The sequence below is a fragment of the Phyllobates terribilis genome, unplaced genomic scaffold (genome assembly GCF_046119375.1).
Source record: "Phyllobates terribilis strain yellow unplaced genomic scaffold, ASM4611937v1 Scaffold_62__1_contigs__length_8034531, whole genome shotgun sequence".
Taxonomy (NCBI): Eukaryota; Metazoa; Chordata; class Amphibia; order Anura; family Dendrobatidae; genus Phyllobates; species Phyllobates terribilis.
The window spans coordinates 5,043,513-5,054,895 of NW_027362822.1; positions in this window are offsets into that span (position 1 = coordinate 5,043,513).

Consider the following 11,383-nt stretch of genomic DNA (forward strand, 5'->3'; position numbering starts at 1 on the left):
GAAGGTCTGTACCATCAGTAAAGACGGAGGGGAAACCACAGCCATTGTATCCCGGGACCACCTGAAGAAGTGTCCCGAACAACTGAGGAACCCTGAAGAGGAACAAGAAGACCATCGACCCGTAGAGGAAAGGGAAGATATGGTTAGTACCGTGCTCGGGGACTTCCCTCGGTCTTGGACTCAAGTCAATGGTGCAGTTGTGGTACCCGTACTCACCTTCCTCCAACCATCATCCCAAGAACCTACGGAGCAACCGGTAGAGCTGGAAGAACAGCCGGTCCAGGAGGCAGAAGACTCCACACAAGCAGAACAGGAGGATCAACCCTCTGCTTATAGTGAGCCTGCCGTACCCCTAGTGAGACAAAGAGCCGGTAGACAGCTGCCCAGTTTACCCTTGACAGCTCCTACACCCTGTAGTTCAGGGCCAGACAGTCAGCTCCGTAGGTCCACTAGGGCCACTAGAGGCCAGCTACCCGCACGTTGGAGGATCTAAATGTTTAAGCTATCTTATAATGTTTACTTGTTTATAGTTGCTTGTGTATAATTTTGTGTTTCTAGTTCTTTTTAGGAGTCCTTGGTGGATTTACCGGGAATCCTTGTACATAGTTGGAGCGTAACCCAGGATGGACTAAAGACTGTTAAGGACTCGGGGCAGGACAGGCCCCTACCTGGTTACGTCTCCCTGTTTTGGTGAAATGGACACCTTGCTTTTCAAAACTGCACCCGGTTGCGGACACGCCGTAACCATCTTATGTGTTTTTCTTATTGTATTGTTATTGCTATACCTTGTTAAAAAATATGTTTAGTCCCGGAGTACTAAATTTCACTAGGGGGGAATGTGACACCCCAGGGGTCTGGTTGCCACAGTGATAGAGATTACGTCTGAGAGCAGGTGGGAGGTCCTTTGGTCAGGGATCCTGTGCATGCCACACCTCCTGCCCAGTCTTGGGAGGGGAAGGACTTCCCCTATATAAACCCGGGGCTGAGGCAGGGTGAGTGAGAAAGAAGACAGAACAAGAGTAGAGAAGAGAAACAGCATAGCAAGAAACATCAGGAGCTCTGTGGGGAGCAGTGTTACAACGAGTCAGGGGCTGGCAGCTACAGAGCTCGCCCTGACTGAGAAGATTCTTACCGGACCCGGAGTCCGAGGCTGTGGGGACTAACTCCTACCCAGCAGCAGAAACCGTCCGGCAGAGGATTTCAGGTCCTCTGGCCCAGAAGCCCGAAGGCACGGTCACACGCGTGGGACCAGCACCGCCATCGTGGAGCGGAAGCCATTAGAAGGCCCCGAGTCACCGGCCATACGGGTGAGCACCACACGGTACACTCAGGGACGTGGGCTACTTATTCCCGCCTCTAGCAAGGTAGCCAGAAGAGTACAGTTAGTTTGGGAGGCCTACAACTCCGCCTGGCCAGGGGAGATCCCATCTGCTCAAGGACTGACCAGGCCCCTATCACTAGCAAGTACTCCGGGAGGGTCTATCTTTGTCACCAGTAAAGACCCTGAACTACACCGCACCGTCTCTGAGTGGTTCCTGCTACCCCCATCATCCACGTCGGCTGCCCTGAGGCCATACCCCTCCCGTTGGGGGTTATACCATCCACGCTGCACCATCCTTCCACCGGCCTCAGCGGTCTGCCCTGCAGCGGCAGCTCCATAGCTGCATTCAACAGGTAGCGTAGTCACCAACCATCTACTGCTAGTACATCGCCGCTCAGTTTGACTCCCTGGGCACGGACCGGGTCGCCGCCACGAGACTACAACCCTCAAGAGATCCGGCTCCGGGTAAGCTCCCGCGTGCGCAACGCAGCGCGACACAGGCCCAGGGGCGCGTCATATGCAATATACAAGGACCTAAAAAAACACAGATGTACTGTCTGTGATATTAGATAGCCAAAATACTTCCATGTATTGTTGCGTCCAAAGATATAAATATATGTCATATAAGCATATTGTATCTCCGACGCAACCAAGAAAGTGTGGCAAAAAGAAAATGATGGAGCCTACGGGACACTATAACAACTTATTGTGTCTCAATATATGAGAACGCAGAAACATTAACCCTATCAATGGTAACCATTTAACTTTGCTATATATAGAAATGGAACATCCTCACCAATTTTGATATCCGTTCCTGCTCTCAGACTTCAAAATAGCTCCATATAATGGGGGCAGACCAAGTCTCATAGGGTCACCAGCCCATCACAAAATACCGCTCCCGACGCGTTTCTTTGCCTTAGCTAGTCATCAGGGGAAAAAAGAGAAGACATGCGGTATGCACGCTGCCCACAATCGCGCAGCTCATTCACCAGACAGCGCCATTTGACACTCTGATAAGTCCTCTTTTAAATCCTAGTCGCGCTCTACTCGCGATCGTGTCACTTCCGGTTCCGGTCAGCTGACATCCGGTATGTGGAACGCAGGTGCCGGCCGTGACACGCAAGCGTCACATCCGGTGTGCGCATCACAAACAGGGAAAACCGCACACTACGGAGCGATGATTAAGGGGCACACAAGGTAACCAACTGACATCTTGTGTTGGATGGTGACGTGAAGCCCTCCCATCCATAAGTACCCCAGGCCAGGGCAAATGTCCAAGTTATACAGTAGCTGACACCCATCCAGGCACATACCGTATGTACCGCGGTATATACTAACCGCGTATATTCTGCCCCAATGGTTTATGAGCTGGAAATACCTCATAGGTCAAAACCGCACAGTGGTGCCACTTGATAACTACTTAAGGGCAGGCATCGTCCCGAGGAACCTTCGGATCACATTGTTTCCTTCATTTCGGTACAAGAGTCAGACCCTACTGGGCCTCTGGGAAAAGGAGGCGACCGCGAGTTCTCTGAGGTTTATGAAATTGCTTTTAGATGAGGAGAGGATTACATTAGCCGCTTTGAATGAATCATTGAGAACACAAGTGGAATTAACAAAAAAATTCTCTTAGGAACCTGAATTTAATGCTAAGGAAACGCTACTCCAGAATACAATAGAAAGATTTCAATATCACCTGAAGGAACGGAAGCATAAATTCTTTATTAAAGATTTACAAGATTTCAAGGAAAATAAGGCTTACAACTTTCTCTGTAGTAGGAGTCCAAGATACCCGGACACAGACATTTCGTCCACTGACACTGATCTATCTGAGTCAGAGGTCAGATCTAAATCACATCGTGGTAGATAGAGGGGAAGAGGAGGTGGAAGGATCCGTGGTAGAATTAATAGTAACAGGAGATCCCCACCTAGGACCCATTTTTTAGAGGAGGGTTATCCACTACGCAATCGCCTCAATCTGAGCAACCCCACACCGACATTATGAATCCTCAAATCATGAACCTATCCTCGAGGAGCCTCACTTCCCTGGATTTGGAGGTCTTGGGTAGGGGTCTGACTTTTGTACCGACAACAGATTACAACTCCTTTGAGGTCATAAAGGATGTAAATTTATTTGTGCGCAAGTTGAAGTGGCGCAAGCACTTCATTAAGATTGATAAACAGGCATGTGCAGAATTGGGGGTTCGTGAAGAACTCCTACCCGATATTAGAACCCTTTTTCACCTTGGTGATGTCGATCCTAACCTTGAGGGTAATGGTCCATTCACCAATCTGAAACTGAAGAGCACTAAAATGCCACCCCCACAGAGTGATTTGAGTCCCATTGACGTATTCTTGAACATAGTAACTAAGGACTTGAGAGATCTGGAGAATGATCCCGGACGCTCTAGACATAATTTTACCCGTTGTGAGATGCAAGCACTGAGGTCACTGGAAAATGATCAACACATCACCATAAAACCATCGGACAAAGGGGGTAATGTGGTGATCATGGATACCAGTGATTATCACTCGATGTGCAGTGTAATACTAAACGTCAAGGAGTGTTATAGCACTTTAAATGCGGACCCCACGAGGAGATTTTCTCAAGAGCTGGAGGAACTGGCGAATGGGGCTATGAGGGATGGCATCCTAAACAAACAGGAGAGAGACTTTGTTTGTCCAGTCCATCCAGTTATGTCTACCTTTTATAGTTTACCAAAGGTACATAAGGGCCTGAATCCACTTAAGGGACGCCCCATTATATCGGGGGTAAACAATCTAACCCAAAATTTGGGAATATACTTGGAGAAGGTACTTAAACCCTTTGTCTTAAGCTTGAACTCATTTATCGGCGATACCAATGACCTGCTCCGTAAACTGGAAAGTATGACGGTCGATAAAGACGTGACTCTAGCTAGCATCGATGTCGAGTCATTATACTCCTCAATACCTCATGATAGGGGTTTGGAGGCGATACGCTTTTTTCTTATGGGGAGAGGCAAACAATTTGAGCGACACAATCGCTTTGTAATGGAGGCTCTTCAGTTTTGCTTGACAAAAAATGTGTTCCTCTTTGGTGGAAAATACTTCCACCAACTCAGGGGTACTGCGATGGGGAGCCCATGTGCCCCATCGTATGCCAATCTATACCTGGGTTGGTGGGAGGAAACCGTTGTGTTTGGAGACATCCCCATTGAGGGTGGTGAAAACATTTTGCTATGGGTTCGTTATATTGACGATGTCCTAGTACTGTGGAAGGGGGACAAAACATCCTTTGGAGACTTTGTGGAAAAGCTTAATCACAATGACCTCAACCTACATTTTACTTTTGAGTTTGGCCCCCATGAGTTGCCCTTCCTTGACATTCTGATACGGATAGGGAGGGATGGAGAGATAGGAACTAGCACCTATAGGAAAACGACTGCCTCGAATTCCTTCCTCAGATGGGAAAGCAACCATCCAGTCCCCCTCAAGAGGGGCATACCGAAGGGGCAATTCATGAGGGTCCGGAGGAACTGTTCGGACGATGCCATTTTTAAAGCCCAGGCTACCGACCTCTGTCAAAGATTTTATGAGAGGGGTTATCCAAAGAAGGTAATAGTTGAGGCTTATGAAGAGATTTTGGTCAGGGACCGCTCCTCCTTGCTACATCCATCCCCGAATTTGGATAAGGATAATACTTTCTGCAGACTCATCACCACCTTCTCCAACCAGTCATATACAGTCCGTAGGATACTACAAAAACATTGGCCGATTTTACTAATGGATGAGGACATTGGTGACGTGGTCGATTCAAGACCCATGATTACCTACAAAAGGGGTAGATCCCTTAGGGACAGATTGGTCCATAGTCACTATATGGGCCATCTGGGGAACAACTGGTTGAGAAGTTCTATTAATGGCTGCTTTAGATGCAGCGGATGCGTATCATGTAAAGTTATCACACAAGGAAAAGACTTCACAAGTAATGTCACCGGGAAAACATTTGTTGTCAAACATTTTATCAACTGTAGATCCAAGGGAATCATTTATATGGCCAAATGTGTTTGTGGAATGGAATATGTGGGGAAAACAAGGAGGGAATTGAGGAGAAGAGTGGGGGAACATCAAAGGGATATCATCCTGAAAAGAGACACCCCCCTGGCAAAACATGTGAATAACGCACACCCGAATAGTAGGGATATGATACGATTCATGGGAATTGACAAAGTAATGGTCCCGCCAAGAGGGGGCGACTGGGACAAACTGATTCTGCAAAGGGAGACGAAGTGGATCTTTAGGCTGCGGACAATGGCTCCTCACGGCCTCAATGAACAGCTGTCTTATAGGTCCTTCCTATAAGTGTAGGGTGAATTAGGGAAAGGAGTGTAGGGACAGCCGTCGAGGAGTGGGGGCGCCATTTGCGCAGGTTTTAGGGTGCCAACCTCCACTGCCAGGTAGGGTGATGTTGTTTTAGTTGCTCAATAGGGCTTTTTATAGGTCCCCTGGCCCCCTTCATTTCTCTCCCTCTAATTTCTGTGAGGTGCGGTCCCTCCCATTTCTCTTCATGTTTCTCCATATTTCTTCATATCCCCCTTTTTTTTTCATAATTTCACCTTGATTTCCATTTTTATTTTCATAATAATTTATTGTTTGGGCTTTAAGTGCGCTCTCGACCTGGGCCGTGGCACCACTGTGCGGTTTTGACCTATGAGGTATTTCCAGCTCATAAACCATTGGGGCAGAATATACGCGGTTAGTATATACCGCGGTACATACGGTATGTGCCTGTTTGGGTGTCAGCTACTGTATAACTTGGACATTTGCCCTGGCCTGGGGTACTTATGGATGGGAGGGCTTCACGTCACCATCCAACACAAGATGTCAGTTGGTTACCTTGTGTGCCCCTTAATCGTCGCTCCGTAGTGTGCGGTTTTCCCTGTTTGTGATGCGCACACCGGATGTGACGCTTGCGTGTCACGGCCGGCACCTGCGTTCCACATACCGGATGTCAGCTGACCGGAACCGGAAGTGACACGATCGCGAGTAGAGCGCGACTAGGATTTAAAAGAGGACTTATCAGAGTGTCAAATGGCGCTGTCTGGTGAATGAGCTGCGCGATTGTGGGCAGCGTGCATACCGCATGTCTTCTCTTTTTTCCCCTGATGACTAGCTAAGGCAAAGAAACGCGTCGGGAGCGGTATTTTGTGATGGGCTGGTGACCCTATGAGACTTGGTCTGCCCCCATTATATGGAGCTATTTTGAAGTCTGAGAGCAGGAACGGATATCAAAATTGGTGAGGATGTTCCATTTCTATATATAGCAAAGTTAAATGGTTACCATTGATAGGGTTAATGTTTCTGCGTTCTCATATATTGAGACACAATAAGTTGTTATAGTGTCCCGTAGGCTCCATCATTTTCTTTTTGCCACACTTTCTTGGTTGCGTCGGAGATACAATATGCTTATATGACATATATTTATATCTTTGGACGCAACAATACATGGAAGTATTTTGGCTATCTAATATCACAGACAGTACATCTGTGTTTTTTTAGGTCCTTGTATATTGCATATATTTTATCTAGTGGTAATAAATGTTAAGTTTTAAATTTCTATAGCACTACACCTGCTTGTGTTTACATAGTCTCTGATGCTATCTTGAGCTCGCTGCTTACATCCATAGATCCGCATTTTGATTTCTGCTGAGGTACGGGTATCAAAGGTGTCCCGTAGACGGGTCAGAACCCCCCTTACAGTCCTTTTCTCCTCCGCTGTCCAAGACTTTACCTCCCGCTGGGCCACACCAGTTAACTGCCTTATCAGTATGCTTACTTTCTGTTCTTCCGTCAAGGGATAAACTTTGAACAGGCTATACAGCCTTTCTTTAAAGTCGCCCAAGGTATGCGACTCGCCGGCATACTATGGCAGCCAGGCCGCTCCGGGGATATAGGGCATGGAAAACGGCATCACAGCTGCAGCGGCTACGCTGGTGGTAGAGGGTCCCTCCGCGTCCGACATCTTCCTCCCCCCTAGTTAACCGAGGCCTACCTTCTGACGATCCTCTTCTGTAGGCCGCGGCTCCGCTCGCGATGCTCTGGGCGAGGACCTTGCGTCGCTCGGTGATGACGTCGGCGTCGCTCTCTCTCCTTCCAGGACCTTGCACGGCGTCTCAGCGTAGGGCGGGGCTTCAGGTCTCACGAGTTTTTGGACGTCCACGCCCCTCTTCTTCCCGCGTGGCGTCCCGAAGATGGCACCCGATGGGGGGAAACGGCTCCGATTGGCGGGAAATGGCCCCGAATGGCGGGAAACTTCACTCAGGTAAGTATAAAGTCTTTTTCAGGCACGCAATACCCGTTTGTGGCGGCTTGGTCACAATCCTGCCGACTACGCCAAAGCTGACTCGCCCCCTGGGCTGTGGCAGTCTATTTATACATTTGGGAATGTCCGACTACGCCACCCGTGGATTACGGTCAGAGATAACCGCCGCTGCGAGGCACCCCACTGAGGCTGGTGTTGGTGTGCAGCACAGGGGTAGGACAACTCCCCACGGGAAGAGTGTAGCCTCCGGGCAGTGTAGGTGAATGCTGGGGGTAATAGTGCAGGCTGCAATAGTAAGAGTTCAGATTCCGCTTCAAACAGTCCAGGGTCTTTATTGCAGATGTTATTACTGACCCAACAGGAGTACCTGTTAGGAATGGGCCTGGGTATCTGAGAGCATTCGGGCGAGCCCCACTGGTCAGGGTGAGTGTGAAGGCCTACCGTTCTCTCTCTATGCTCTTGCTGACTATCCCCCTTTTCGTGGTGTAATAGCCCACGTCCCTGAGCTGGCCGTGTACTTCGCCTGTATGGCTTGCGACTCGGGCCTTGGGTACCTTTTGCTTCTTGCTGTACTGGTCCCTCTGTGTGGCGGAGCCTCCAGGCTTCTTAGGCCAAGGGACCTGAAATCCCTCGCGGGTTGGTTCTCTGCTGCTGGGCTTGCAACCCTGACAGCCTCAGACCCCAATGTCCGGTTGTGTATTTCTCTCAGCCAGGACCGGCCCTCGTCGCCTCTGTCTCTGGCTTGCAGCTTCTCCTCTGACTCACGGACTCCTCAGCTGCTGCTGACCTGTCCCTCTTCTCTGAGAACCCTTTTGGACACTTCAGAAGTGGGTTCTGGTCTCTCTAACCCTGCCCCAGTTCCAGCTTTTATAGGGGCAGCCTGCTCGCCCCTACTGGCCTGGGACAGGAGGTGCTGCATGCTAATGGTCCCTGACCAGGGAACCTCCCTCCTGCTCTCAGACACAGCCTTTAATATTTGTGGCATCCAGGCCTGGGGTGACACATATACATCGTACGCACCACACACACGCACTCTGTATACACCGTACGCACCACACACACTGTATACGCCGTACGCACCACACACCCACTGTATATGCCGTACACAGTGGCGTACTGCCAATGGCGGCAGACCACGCGACTGCTGTGGGGCCCGTGTGCCGGGGGGGCCCCATAGCAGTCCAGGGGTGGACATACTGCCGCCGGTGCAGCTGTGCCGGGTCCCCACCATGCAGCTGCACCAAGGGGCCCGCAAGGTGCAGCTGCTCCCTGCACGCGGCGGTCAGGGAGCGATCCCTGCAGCTCCGCTGCTGTCAGGAGGAGAATAGCAGCGGAGCTGGAGGGTTTGTCCTCTGCTTCCTCCCTGACCCAGGCACGCGCAGCTTGATGACGTCATCATGCAGCGCGCGCCTGGGTCAGGAAGAAAGCTGCCGGCAAACAGGAGGACGCTGCTGCAGGGGAGCAAGCTGAGGTAAGTTGTTGTTTTTTTTTGTTTTTTTTTTTACTGAAATGCTGGGGAGGGGATGGGGCTGGGGAGAGGAATGATGGGGCTGAGAAGAGCAATAATAGGGCTGATGGGACTGGGGAGAGCAATGATGGGGCTGGGGAGAGAAATATTGGGGCTGGAGAGGGGGCTGATGGGGCTGGGGAGAGGAATAATGGGGTTGATGGGGCTGGGGAGAGCAATAATGGGGCTGATGGGGCTGGGGAGAGGAATAATGGGGTTGATGGGGCTGGGGAGAGGAATAATAGGGCTGATGGGGCTGGGGAGAGGAATAATAGGGCTGATGGGGCTGGGGAGAGGAATAATGGGGATGATGGGGCTGGGGAGAGCAATAATGAGGCTGTTGGGGCTGGGGAGAGGAATAATGGGGTTGATGGGGCTGGGGAGAGCAATAATGGGGCTAATGGGGCTGGGGAGAGGAATGATGGGGCTTGGGATAGGAATAATGGGACTAATGGGGCTGGGAAGAGAATAATGGGGCTGGGGAGAGGAATGATGGGACTGGGGAAAGGAATAATGGGGTTGATGGGGCTGGGGTGAGGAATAATGGGATAGTAGGGCTAGGGAGAGCAATGATGGGGCTGGGGAGAGGAATGATGGGGCTGGGGTGAGCAATGATGGGGATGGTGGGACTGGGGAGAGCAATGATGGAATAGTGGGGCTGGGGTGGGCAATAATGGTGCTGATGGGGCTGGGGAGAGGAATAATGGAGTTGATGGGGCTGGGGAGAGGAATGATGGGATGATGGGGTTGGAGAAAGCAATAATGGGGCTGGGGAGAGGAATGATGGGGCTGGGGAGAGCAATAAAGGGGCTGATGGGGCTGGGAAGAGCAATAGTGGGGTTGGTGGGGCTGGGGAAAGAAATGATGGGGCTGGGAAGAGCAATAATGGGGCTGATAGAGCTGGGGAGAGCAATGATGGGGATGGTGGGAAAGGGGAGAGCAATAACGTGTTGCTGGGAGAGAGCAATGATGGGGGTGCTGGGAGAGAGCAATGATGGGGGTGCTGGGACAGAGCAATGGTGGGGGGCTGGGAGAGAGCAATGATGTGGGGCTGGGAGAGAGCAATGATGGAGGTGCTGGGACAGAGTAATGATGGGGGTGCTGGGAGAGCGCAATGATGGAGGGGGCTAGGAGAGAGCAATGATGGGAGTGCTGAGAGAAGTGACGCGCCCAAGGGATGGGGACTCGGCGCCCGGGCCTTGCTGTTTGGTTTTGGGGGACGCCGCGGTGGCCGACTCCCGGGCCCGTACCCTGGGGTCACTCTTTAAAAGAAAGAAGGAATGGTGGGGAAAAGGTGTATGGGATAGGAAAGAGTTTGTGACGCCACCCGTGGTGTCTGGTGAGGATCACCAGCACTGCTACAGTCCTCTGAGGCCGGTGATCAGGCAGCTTAAATGGTGTGGCTCCCCACAGGTGGAGCGGGGCCTCAGGGCAGCGTAGGAGAAGGGATGCAGGACAGAGGGACCCAGCCGGGTCGGAGGAAGAATAGGCACACACACGACAGTTCACTTCAGTACCTTTACTGGTGGTGTTTCAGGCACGATCAAGGGCACTGTCGGGTGAAGGGTGCATTTCAGGACTCTCCCCAGTGAGCGGGTGTGGGGCCTCCTGTTTCTTGCCTTTTCCTGTTAAGTTTATGACCTGCCTGGAGCTAGGCCTAACTTGGTCTCTGTCTTGCACCGGCTGACCTGGTGGTAGGGCCTTCTGTTGGAGATCACACTCCCTGGTCTCTTGGGCCTCAGTGATTCCTGACTCTGGTATTACAGGCAGCTTTTGGTGTTCCTGGGACATGTAGTTCGCCAGGGATCCCGGTTGTTTCTGCTGGTCCTAGAGATCCTTGCAGACGCGGACCCGGTGTCCGGTAAATGCTTGTGGGGTGAGCTGGTTAAGTTCCTCTGCCCCCTACATAGCTCGCTTACTCCACTTGCCTTCGGCCACGCTCGGGGCCCTCACTAGGCTTCACACTGGCAGTAAACCGCGCTACTCTTCACCGCTCTTATGGCGTCGGCACGCCTTAAGCTCACTGACTGAGCTTTATGAGTCTGAACTCTCTCTAGAGGGACTGGAACTACCTCTGTCCCCTGAGGAAACTGTTCTCTAGACTGAGCTCCACTGCAGGCTGACCTCTCTCAGGCTCATCTTCTGCAGGAACTGACTGCCTAGCTCCACCTTCCCTTTTTATATGCCTAACGGGCTCCCTCTGCTGGTCTGAGGTGGAAGGTGGAGGTGTGTGTGTATGCTACGGGGGCCT